The following is a 13178-nucleotide window of genomic DNA, read 5'->3' as shown; positions in this document are numbered from 1 at the left end:
TACTATTTATGCTCTCATACGTGAAAATAATAAAAATAGAAATCCAAGAGTTTTTCCGATTCCTCCTAGTGGCTATTTGGTATTGAAAAATTTAGATGTCATCAAGGACGATTTTCTAATGTATGACGCAGTATTGTCCCTAAATTATGACGATAATTGGTTGTGCAGCGGAAGCTTATTGGATTCTATAAATAATGGAGAATTAGGAATTACATTATTGGCTGCTTTAAAAAAATTATTTAGATAACATAATGCTAGAATAATAGTTGCATACTCTAAATCACTAGGTCTTATGCATTATGATGAAAAATACTATTTTACAGATTCTCACTCATGCGGACCCAGAGGAGCACCATTGCAAAATGATAATGGAAAAGCATGTGTCATAGAATGCGAAACGATTGAAGAATTATATCGCATTACTCGAAGAGTCTTCAAAGCAAAAAATGAACAATTTACTATTCATTATATTGACGTTACAGTAAGTACATCCGGGTTGCAGCGGTAGCTAGCAACCTAGTAAGAGACGATCACCTCCAATGCTAAGAAATATAAAACCCCCCAACTCCTAAAAAAAGATTCAGATCAAAACAAAAAGTACACCATTAGAACTGCCTTGTCCGAATCCTCTATAAAGGAAGCTTACCGCCCTTTGGCTTGAATAACAAAGAAAATATATTGGCTTGAAAATCAAGAAAATTGACTTTTACCACGATATTCTCGACAAACGGGATATTTTTTTCTTTCCGCTTTTTTTTCCTCCTCAGCTAGTGGGGCACTGGAAAATCATAGAGACCTGTATAATAGCTCTTTTTAAAGGCAATTGCAACATCTAGTGCTTTTTGTAATTAAAAATAAAATACTTTTTAAAGTAGAATATAATAAAGAACGACCTCTTGCCTATACTAAATTTTATACGCCACTTAATTATAGCTAAGGTTAGTAATTCCACAGATAGCTTGGCACTGGAACATCGTAGAGAGTTGTTCAATGGCTCATTTTGAAAACAATTAATTGGGATAAAAGTCTTTTGTAATTAAAAAATATTATCTTTAAAATCGAATCAGCTTTTTACGAAAACTGCATATTACATATTAAAGATTGATCAATGACGTCATAATCGTATACCAGTGGTGGGATTTGAACCCGCGCCTCCAAAGAGACTGGTGGTCTCTTCGGAGGCGCGTCACTTACTAGCTACCTACTAAGAGACGATCACGCCCAATGCTAAGAAATATAAAAACCCAGAACTCCTAAAAATAGATCAAAACAAAAGTACCTCATTAGAACCATCTTGCCTGATATCCTACTAGATAAATAAGGATCCGGGTTGCAGCTGTAGCTAGCAACCTAGTAAGAGACGATCACGTCCAATGTTAAGAAATATAAAAACCCATAGTTCCTAAAAAAGGAGTCAGATCAAAACAAAAAGTACACCATTAGAACCACCTTGTCCGAAAACCCTGTAAAGGAAACTTTCTGTCCCTTGGCTTGAACAGCAAGGGAAATATATTGGCTTAAAAATCAAGAAAATTGACTTTAACCACGTTATTCTCCCCAAACGGGATATTTTTTTCTTTTTTCTTTTTTTGTATCCAGAGATAGCTTGGCACTGGAACATCGTAGAGGGTTGTTCAATAGCTCATTTTAAAGGAAATTAATTGGGTTGAAAACCTTTTGTAACTAAAATAAATTATTTCTAAAAGAGAATAAATTTTTCCACCAAAAACTGCATTTTCGATGTCTTTTCACACTGCAGTCTTTCAAACATAATCGTATACCAGCGGTAATCCGGGTTGCAGCGGTAGCTAGCAACCTAGTAAGAGACGATCACCTCCAATGTTAAGAAATATAAAACCCCCCAACTCCTAAAAAAAGAGTCAGATCAAAACAAAAAGTACACCATTAGAACCGCCTTGTCCGAATCCTCTATAAAGGAAACTTACTGCCCTTTGGCTTGAATAACGAAGAAAATATATTGGCTTGAAAATCAAGAAAAATGACTTTTACCACGTTATTCTCCACAAACGGGATATTTTTTTCTTTCCACTTTTTTTTCCTACTCAGCTAGCTGGGCACTGGAAAATCATAGAGAGCTGTATAATAGCTCATTTTAAAGGAACTTGCAACATCTAGTCACTTTTGTAATTAAAAATAAAATACTTTTTAAAGTAGAATCAATTTTGTCAAAAAATTGCATTTTTGATGTATTTTCTTACTGCAGTCTTTTCAAAGATATTTGAATTTTGAAGCAATCAAACAGTTCATGGTAATGAACTCTTTAGTAATAATAGCTACTTGTCTCAATAGTAACTGAAACTCCTGGAACCAAAATTTTCTTTTTTGGCTTAATCGCTAAAATTATTATGTAAACTGCAAAAATATTTATGATGCCTAATCAGTAATAGTAAGTTCTTAATTTAAACAACAAAAATATATGAAAATTATATAATTAGTTTTGCTTTTTGTCTCCTGGAAGAAATTTTTTTTTCATCTCAGTATAATAAAGATCGAACTCTTCCCTATACTAACTTGCATAGGCAACTTCACTATAGTTAAGATTACAGTATTTATATTATACATCATTATAAATTATAAAAGGTTCAAATGTTCGAAGATTATAGAGTTAAAAATTTTCCCACAGTGAAAGTTAACTATCCTAGCCACTAAACCATATGGGACCATAAAGAAGTATGATTTAAGAGCCATATGCATATTATTATTTCACCATACCAATTATAATAAGGCCAAAACAAAATCGTCGACTTGCAACCTTACTTTTGACACATTAGTTAAATCTTCATCAGACTTAAAAAACGTTTTGCTAGTTTTAAATAAAAGAACGAACCTTAGCCCATAGTAGCAGAAATAAGAATATCTAGGTTGCAGTGGTAGTTAGCAACCTATTACACAATCCGGGTTTAAGTGGTAGCTAGCAACCTAGTAAGAAACTTCAAATTAAAAGATGATCATTAGAAGAACAAACAATTGCTTATATTGGACTTAGTTAGCTGCCTGATTCTTTGAGTTTTTATAATAATAAACAACGACCTCTTGGCTCTACTAAATTTTATAGGCCACTTAACTATAGTGTAGGCTAGTACAATTATATTTAAGGCCAATATATTACAATTTTCCATTAAAAGACGACCATTGGAATAAAAACCCATTACATTTATTTGATTTAGTTATCCGGGTTGCAGCGGTTGCTAGCAACCTAGTAAGAGACGATCACATCCAATGTTAAGAAATATAAAAACCCATAGTTCCTAAAAAAGGAGTCAGATCAAAACAAAAAGTACACCATTAGAACCGCCTTGTCCGAAACCCCTGTATAGGAAACTTTCTGTCCCTTGGCTTGAACAGCAAGGGAAATATATTGGCTTGAAAATCAAGAAAATTGACTTTAACCACGTTATTCTCCCCAAACGGGATATTTTTTTCTCTTTTCTTTTTTTTTGTATCCAGAGATAGCTTGGCACTGGAACATCGTAGAGGGTTGTTCAATAGCTCATTTTTACAATAAAGAACGACCTCTTGCCTATACTAAATTTTATACGCCATCCGGGTTGCAGCGGTAGCTAGCAACCTAGTAAGAGACGATCACGCCCCATAGTAAATACTAAAGTAACCCATAACTCCTGAAAAGAAAGTCAGATCAAAACAAAAAGTACACCACTAGAACCACCTTGTCCTAAACACCTATAAAGGAAACTTACCGCCCTTTGGCTTGAATAACAAAGAAAATATATTGGCTTGAAAATCAAGAAAATTGACTTTAACCACGTTATTCTTCACAAACGGGATATTTTTTCCTTCTTCTTCTTCTTCTCTTCCACAGATAGCATGGTACTGAAACATCGTAGAGATCCGGGTTGCAGCGGTAGCTAGCAACCTAGTAAGACACGATCACGTCTAATGTTAAGAAATATAAAAACCCATAGTTCCTAACAGAGGAGTCAGATCAAAACAAAAAGTACACCATTAGAACCGCCTTGTCCGAAACTTCTGTATAGGAAACTTTCTGTCCCTTGGATTGAACAGCAAGGGAAATATATTTGCTTGAAAATCAAGAAAAGTGGCAGCTACTACAACATTCTACCTAAACGGGATATTTTTTTTCTTTTTTTTTCTTTTTTCTTTCTTTTCCACAGATAGCTTGGCACTGGAACATCGTAGAGAGTTGTTCAATAGCTCATTTTAAAGGAAATTAATTGGGTTCAAAATCTGTAGTAACTAAAATAAATTATTTCTAAAAGAGAATAAAATTTTCCACCAAAAACTGCATTTTTGATGTCTTTTCACACTGCAGTCTTTCAAACATAATCGTATACCAGCGGTAAGATTTGAACCCACGCCTCCGAAGAGACTAGTGGCTAACACCAGTGTCTTGGACCACTCGGCCAGGCTGCCTCTTATAATTTGGGTTGCAGCAGTAGCTAGCAACCTAGTAAGAGACGACCAGTCCCATGCTAAGAAATATAAAAACCCAAAACTCCTAAAAATAGAGTCAGATCAAAACAAAAGTCCTTCTATAGAATTACCTTGTCTGAAACCCTACTAGATAAATAATGAATTTCGTCATAGCTTTATATTAGAGCTATGAGGTGAATAGAAAAACACGAAATTATGTTGTGGTTTCTGAAGACGTCATGAAATAATATCATTGCGACATGACGTCATCATGAAATAAAATCATTACGTCGTGACGTCATAATTACTATATAAGAAGCGTCAGAACTGTAAATGCTTTCATTCATAATTAGATAATGGTTTGATCAAAGCAAGCTGCACGCAAGTTAAAAAAACAGTACTACACAAACAACAGAGATAGTATCTTGAAATAAGAAAAGCAAAGCTATTCAACCAACCAGGCGTATCGTGAAGTAATAATTGAGAGAGCAAAACAAAACAGCAAGATGTGTTATCAAAATGATGTAGTTTATAGACATACGAAAATTGAGACAGCCAAACAAAAGATCAAGGAGAGTTATCACAATGATGAAGATTACCGCATCAAATACAAGAAAAATATCCGGGTTGCAGCGGTAGCTAGCAACCTAGTAAGAGACGATCACGTCCAATGTTAAGAAATATAAAAACCCCTAACTCCTAGAATAAGAGTCAGATCAAAACAAAAACTACACCATTAGAACCGCCTTGTCCGAAAACCTGTTATAAAGGAAACTTACCGCCCTTTGGCTTGAATAACAAAGAAAATATATTGGCTTGAAAATCAAGAAAATTGACTTTAACCACGTTATTCTGCACAAACAGGATATTTTTTTTCTTTCTTTTGTTTCCAGAGATAGCTTGGCACTGGAACATCGTAGGGAGTTGTTCATGGGCTCATTTTAAAGGAAATCTCTAGATCTAGCGCCTTTTGCACTTAATTTTTTTTATTAATTATTTTTCACGAAAAACTTAATTTTGTATATACAATATTGATCAATGACGTCATAGTCGTTGGATGTAGTACATAAAGGCTCGATCATCGAATTTAAGCTGAAACTAAGTAAAGGACAATTATGCCTCCATATATTCACAGTTATGTATAAGATTTCCCATTACATCTGTAAACTGTTCCACAGTTGCCGGTCCATACCTTGGAAGCTTTTCACTAAACATGCAACATTTCTTTTGGATATTACTATGAAGTTTTGCGAAAGCATCTCTAGCTGACTTTTCAACAAAATCTATTCTTTCAGAGATAATTTTAATCTTTAATTTTGAATATTTTTCGTAATCCCGGTAAAACATGCGTAAAATTTTTTCTCAGTTTACAAAGATCAGCCTCTGCGTTCTTTGCAGCTTGTGTAAACTGCAAAAATATCCATGGTATCCGAGCAATAGTTTGAATATTTCAATACAAGCTGGAAAAATACCTTAAAATGTTAAAATTAGTTTTATTTTTGGTTAGGTTCTAACTACCCGATGTGGGATTGACTATGTATTTTCAGACCAAAAAATTACATTTTTTAATATATATTTTATTTTTCAGTTTAGAATCGCTAAAGTTATTATGTAAACTGCAAAAATATTTATGATATCTGAGCAATAATTTTAATCTTTTCATTCAAACTAACAAAATACCTGAAAATTTAAAAATTAGTTTTATTTTTTGTTAGGTTATGGATACCTGATACGAGTTATAAGAAGTGTTAATTAGATGAAAATATTATTTCTTGTTTTGTAATAAGATGCCTTCTAAGCGAGTTATTATACGTAATTTAAAAAAAAGTACTATACAAAAAACAGAGATAACATTTTGGAAAGAAAAAGCAAAGGTATTCAACTGACAAGGCGTATCGAGAAGTAATAATTGAGAGAACAAAACAAAACAGCAAGATGTGTTATCACAATGATGAAGATTATAGACATGCGAAAATTGAGACAGCCAAACAAAAGAGTAAGGAACGGTATGATAATGATGAAGATTACAGAAAAGCAACAATTGAGGCAGCCAAACAAAAGAGCAAGGAACGGTATGATAATAACTATAAAGATTACCGAAACGAACATAAGAAAAAAGTTGCTACCAGAATAATGGGCAGATACTGGGGTGACAAAATCTATAATGAAAACATTAAATTCTCTGCAAGGTTGTACAGAAGAAGGCATAAGGACAAAGGGAAAAATTACATTCAGAAATACAAGAAGATGGCAAAAATGCAGGCTGATCTTCGTAAATTGAGAAACATTTTACGCATGTTTTACCAGGATCACGAAAAGTATTCAAAATTACAGATTAAAATTCTCTTTCAAAGAGCAGATGCTGTTGAAAAGTCGGCTAGAAATGCTTTGGCAAAGCTTCATAGTAATGTCCAAAAGAAATGTTGTCAGTTTAATGAAAATATAATAAAGAACGACCTCTTACCTATACTAAATTTTATACGCAACTTAATTATAGAATAGGTTAGTAATTCAACAGATATCCGGGTTGCAGCGGTAGCTAGCAACCTAGTAAGAGACGATCACCTCCAATGTTAAGAAATATAAAACCCCCCAACTCCTAAAAAAAGAGTCAGATCAAAACAAAAAGTACACCATTAGAACCGCCTTGTCCGAATCCTCTATAAAGGAAACTTACCGCCCTTTGGCTTGAATAACAAAGAAAATATATTGGCTTGAAAATCAAGAAAACTGACTTTTACCACGTTATTCTCCACAAACGGGATATTTTTTTCTTTCCGCTTTTTTTTCCTGCTCAGCTAGCTGGGCACTGGAAAATCATAGAGAGCTGTATAATAGCTCATTTTAAAGGAACTTGCAACATCATTTAAAAGGAAATTGCAACGGTATGATAACGATATAGATTACCGAAACAAACATAAGAAAAAAGTTGCTACCAGAATAATGGGTAGATACTGGGGTGACAAAAGCTATAATGAAAAAATTAAATTCTCTGCGAGGTTGTACCGAAGAACGCATAAGGACAAAGGGAAAAATTACATTCAGAAATACAAGAAGATGGCAAAAATGCAGGCTAATCTTTGTAAATTGAGAAACATTTTACGCATGTTTTATCGGGATCACGAAAAGTATTCAAAATTACAGATTAAAATTCTCTTTGAAAGAGCGGATGCTGTTGAAAAGTCGGCTAGAAATGCTTTGGCAAAGCTTCATAGCAATATCCAAAAGAAATGTTGTCAGTTTAACGAAAAGCTTCCAAGGTATGGATTGGCAACTGCGGAACAGTTTATAGATGCAATGGAAAATGTTCGACAACACAGTGAATATACGGAGGCGTACTTCTTAGAAAATTCGTATATTAATTTTGGAAGGAGCAATTGCAGTTTATGTAGCAGCAATAAAAATATATATACAAGCATACCTATCAACAGCGAAGGAAAAGCAATGTTTTTCAATTATGGCGAAAACGAGCCTGTTAGGGTTATTAGTAAATGTGTTTGTAAGACTAATGATTTAGAACAAATTCCTGGAACACCGACTCAAGAAAAAAGCATTTCTAACTGTGTTTTAAACAGTCCTTTTAGTTCTACTGAATATTTGGCAAAAAATTCTCTGTGTAGTAGAACAAACTGTCCTGAAAAGTACGAGACAACTATTGAAAAAATGCTCTAAAACTAGATCTGACAAGGAAATTATGATGGCTGAAGTCACCTATAGCAATCTGAGTAAACATTCAAAACCAAAAATTGGGCAGCAGGTTACTTGGCAATGTCACCCTGATATCTGCAAGCTCTGTCCGACTGATATTGAATTATGTCAAATTCTTTTTGATATCCTTGAAAATAATATAGCATTAAAATTTTCAACTGACAAAGTGGTTAATTTCTACCTTGGCGGCTTGGATTATTGTGAAATCAAGTACAGGGACACAAGAAAGCATGGGCATTCGTTATACTGTAGCCCAAATGAGGGATGTCAGAGCTATTTACGTTCTCTAGGGGCACTAGCTCCACATTTTCCTGTCTTGAACTGTTTCATTAATAGCGTATATAAGGCAGTATCAAAATGTAAGATTATACAACATATTAATCTAATAAAAGTCGAGGGCTCGTACAAGGAACTAAGTCATTATATAGAAGAAGTTTCAAGTAGACTCTGTCGTAATAATAGTCAATACTTCATTTACGGTGATAGCAATATTAGAGTTTCTGTGGATGAAAATACAATAATACAATTATTTGGTGAGAGCCTTGATAAGGTAGCTAACATCAGGGATGTATACGGTACCCCACAATGCATTGTGACAGTTGTGAGCAGATAAAGACAAAATACCAATTGAAGAGTCTAAGATCCCTTTCAAATAAGAAAGGTTTTGATGTAATGATGGCCACGATTTTAGAACACCTACAACAGGACATACCCAAAGATGACAGAGAACAAGTAATTCAATGTATAGGTTGGAAAGAGGATGTCATAGATTCATTCTTTGTCTGTGATTACTGTGCTGGGAAAATGTTGAAAAGTCAGGAGAATGTCCGATCAGTATTAAATAACCTTCATATAGACTGTACACCGGAATGTATAAAGTGTTTAAATAATTTTGAAATGGCAATGATTCGATTTGTAATGCCTTGTCTTACAATCGTCAGATTAGGGCAAGTATCTGCATTGAAGAGACCTAGAACAGAACTTGTTGACGCTCTTAAGGGGAGAATAGTATACCTACCTGTTGATGTGCAAGCAAATGCAGATATTCAGCCTGAAAAACTTCTTAACATTGATAGTTTTGTAGTCATTGTCAATGGTCAGCCTACTTACAACAAGAATGTTTGGACTGCACTAATAGATCTGAGAAAAGTCCATGAAGCACTGTTGTGGTTAAGAGAGAACAACAGTCTCTATAAAACAATACATGCATACACCCTAGAAGATTTAAATAAAATACTTGAAGCACGTCTTGCTGAAAAAGTGGTTGGTGTTGATAATTTACCTGAAATACCGGAAGCTGCAATCCTTCAGAAACTGACAGAAAGCGCAAAATCTACATTGGTTTAACATTTTTCTGTCCAGCCTCTCAATTCAGCGGTTCCAAAAGACTTCATTGAAGATTTTAAGCAGATGAAAGATCTTGGTACTGACCAATTTCAAATCAAGAAACTAAAAGGTGAGAGCGAAGACTTATTTCAGAAGAACTTGATCTAAAAGTGTTTCCAAATCTTTTCCCGAAAGGCAAATATGGCTTGCGTGACAAGGCAAGACCATTTCGGATTAGGAATGCAGAATATTTTAAATCAAGTTATAATAAAGAACGACCTCTTACCTATGCTAAATATTATACGCCACTTAATTATAGTATAGGTTATCCGGGTTGCTACAGTAAAGAACGATCTCTCATCCATAGTAACTGATAAATGGTGGTTCCAGAGGTAGTACACTTGCGGTTCGTCTCTTACTATTTAAAAGAAGAAAAAGCCCATTACTATTTAAAAGAAGAAGGCTTTTTCCTGTTTGTAATGATATAGCATAAAAGAAAACCCAAGTGGTAACTGATTACAGTAAAGAACGATCTCTCGCTCATAGTAACTGATTTGTCAATTAGGTCTTTTTATACATAATTATCCATTATTATTAAATAAAGAAACGATCTGAAAAATACTAATAGCATACATCATCATAAACTGGAGTTGCTTAACAATCCGGGTTGCAGCGGTAGCTAGCAACCTAGTAAGAGACGATCACGTCCAATGTTAAGAAATATAAAAACCCCTAACTCCTAGAAAAATAGTCAGATCAAAACAAAAAGTACACCATTAGAACCGCCTTGTCCGAAAACCTTATAAAGGAAACTTACCGCCCTTTGGCTTGAATAACAAAGAAAATATATTGGCTTGAAAATCAAGAAAATTGACTTTAACCACGTTATTCTGCACAAACGGGATATTTTTTTTTTCTTTCTTTTGTTTCCAGAGATAGCTTGGCACTGGAACATCGTAGAGAGTTGTTCAATGGCTCATTTTAAAGGAAATCTCTAGATCTAACGCCTTTTGCACTTAATTTTTTTTATTAATTATTTTTCACGTAAAACTTAATTTTGTATATACAATATTGATCAATGACGCCATAGTCGTTGGATGTAGTACATAAAGGCTCGATCATCGAATTTAAGCTGAAACTAAGTAAAGGACAATTATGCCTCCATATATTCACAGTTATGTATAAGATTTCCCATTACATCTATAAACTGTTCAACAGTTGCCGGTCCATACCTTGGAAGCTTTTCACTAAACATGCAACATTTCTTTTGGATATTACTATGAAGTTTTGCGAAAGCATCTCTAGCTGACTTTTCAACAAAATCTATTCTTTCAGAGATAATTTTAATCTTTAATTTTGAATATTTTTCGTAATCCCGGTAAAACATTCGTAAAATTTTTTCTCAGTTTACAAAGATCAGCCTCTGCGTTCTTTGCAGCTTGTGTAAACTGCAAAAATATCCATGGTATCCGAGCAATAGTTTGAATATTTCAATACAAGCTGGAAAAATACCTTAAAATGTAAAAATTAGTTTTATTTTTGGTTAGGTTCTAACTACCCGATGTGGGATTGACTATGTATTTTCAGACCAAAAAATTACATTTTTTAATATATATTTTATTTTTCAGTTTAGAATCGCTAAATTTATTATGTAAACTGCAAAAATATTTATGATATCTGAGCAATAATTTTAATCTTTTCATTCAAACGAACAAAATACCTGAAAATTAAAAAATTAGTTTTATTTTTTGTTAGGTTATGGATACCTGATACGAGTTATAAGAAGTGTTAATTAGATGAAAATATTATTTCTTGTTTTGTAATAAGATGCCTTCTAAGCGAGTTATTATACGTAATTTAAAAAAACAGTACTATACAAAAAACAGAGATAACATCTTGGATAGAAAAAGCAAAGGTACTCAACTGACAAGGCGTACCGAGAAGTAATAATTGAAAGAGCAAAACAAAACAGCAAGATGTGTTATCACAATGATGAAGATTATAGACATGCGAAAATTGAGACAGCCAAACAAAAGAGTTAGTAACGGTGTGATAATGATGAAGATTTAAAAAAAGCAACAATTGAGGCAGCCAAACAAAAGAGCAAGGAACGGTATGATAATAACGATAAAGATTACCGAAACAAACATAAGAAAAAAGTTGCTACCAGAATAATGGGTAGATACTGGGGTGACAAAATCTATAATGAAAACATTAAATTCTCTGCGAGGTTGTACAGAAGAACGCATAAGGACAAAGGGAAAAATTACATTCAGAAATACAAGAAGATGGCAAAAATGCAGGCTGATCTTCGTAAATTGAGAAACATTTTACGCATGGTTCACCAGGATCACGAAAAGTATTCAAAATTACAGATTAAAATTCTGTTTCAAAGAGCAGATGCTGTTGAAAAGTCGGCTAGAAATGCTTTGGCAAAGCTTCATAGTAATGTCCAAAAGAAATGTTGTCAGTTTAATGAAAATATAATAAAGAACGACCTCTTACCTATACTAAATTTTATACACAACTTAATTATAGAATAGGTTAGTAATTCAACAGATATCCGGGTTGCAGCGGTAGCTAGCAACCTAGTAAGAGACGATCACCTCCAATGTTAAGAAATATAAAACCCCCCAACTCCTAAAAAAAGAGTCAGATCAAAACAAAAAGTAAACCATTAGAACCACCTTGTCCGAATTCCCTATAAAGGAAACTTACCGCCCTTTGGCTTGAATAACAAAGAAAATATATTGGCTTGAAAATCAAGAAAATTGACTTTTACCAAGTTATTCTCCACAAACGGGATACTTTTTTCTTTCCGCTTTTTTTTCCTGATCAGCTAGCTGGGCACTGGAAAATCATAGAGAGCTGTATAATAGCTCATTTTAAAGGAACTTGCAACCTCTAGTCACTTTTTTAATTAAAAATTAAATACTTTTTAAAGTAGAATTAATTTTGTCAAAAAAATTGCATTTTTGATGTATTTTCATACTGCAGTCTTTTCAAAGATATTTGAATTTTGAAGCAATCAAACAGTTCATGGTAATGAACTCTATAGTAATAATAGCTACTTGTCTCAATAGTAACCGAAACTCCTGGAACCAAAATTTTCTTTTTTGGCTTAATCGCTAAAATTATTATGTAAACTGCAAAAATATTTATGATGCCTAATCAGTAATAGTAAGTTCTTTATTTAAACAACAAATATACATGGAAATTTTATAATTAGTTTTACTTTTTGTCTCCTGGAAGAAAATTTTTTTTCATCTCAGTTCAAAGTTATTATTGTATCCTGGAACCAAACTTTTTTTGGTTTGTAACCCGTAAGCCATATTATTGTCTTATAATTCCAATTATTTTAGTTTTCAGTCCAGAATCGCTAAACTTATTATGTAAACTGCAATAATATTTATGGTGTCTAACCAATAATACTAATTTTGTAATTCAAACAACATAAATACCTGAAAATTTAAAAATTAGTTTTTTTTTATGCTAGGTTTTAGATACTCGACACGGGGTATTGTGTACTTAATAATTTTAAACCTTGAAAAAATATGGTCTCACGCGAGTTGAAAAAAATAAAGAATAACAAAAAACAATATCAAAATAGAGCAATCCAAATTTCTACTAATATAAAACTTTACTACACAAAAAATAAAGCTAACATCCTGAAATATCAGAAAAGTTTATTTAAAAGAGATAAAAATGCCACCGAGCGCAATAAAGCTCGA

At 33.3% G+C, this 13178-nt stretch overlaps 1 protein-coding gene across 1 annotated transcript in view; it reads right to left on the bottom strand.

The window, feature by feature from the left end:
* LOC148949095 (cytoplasmic dynein 2 heavy chain 1-like) overlaps nt 1-13178 on the bottom strand; it is a 161140-nt gene that overhangs the window by 783 nt on the left and 147179 nt on the right. The gene's annotated exons all lie outside the window — the stretch shown is intronic.

Source organism: Artemia sp. Qi Xiang Cuo, chromosome 8, assembly GCF_049724085.1.
Source record: "Artemia sp. Qi Xiang Cuo chromosome 8, ASM4972408v1, whole genome shotgun sequence".
NCBI lineage: Eukaryota > Metazoa > Arthropoda > Branchiopoda > Anostraca > Artemiidae > Artemia > Artemia sp. Qi Xiang Cuo.
Note: the sequence above shows the minus strand (reverse complement) of the source record. Positions and strands in the feature narration are given on the sequence as shown.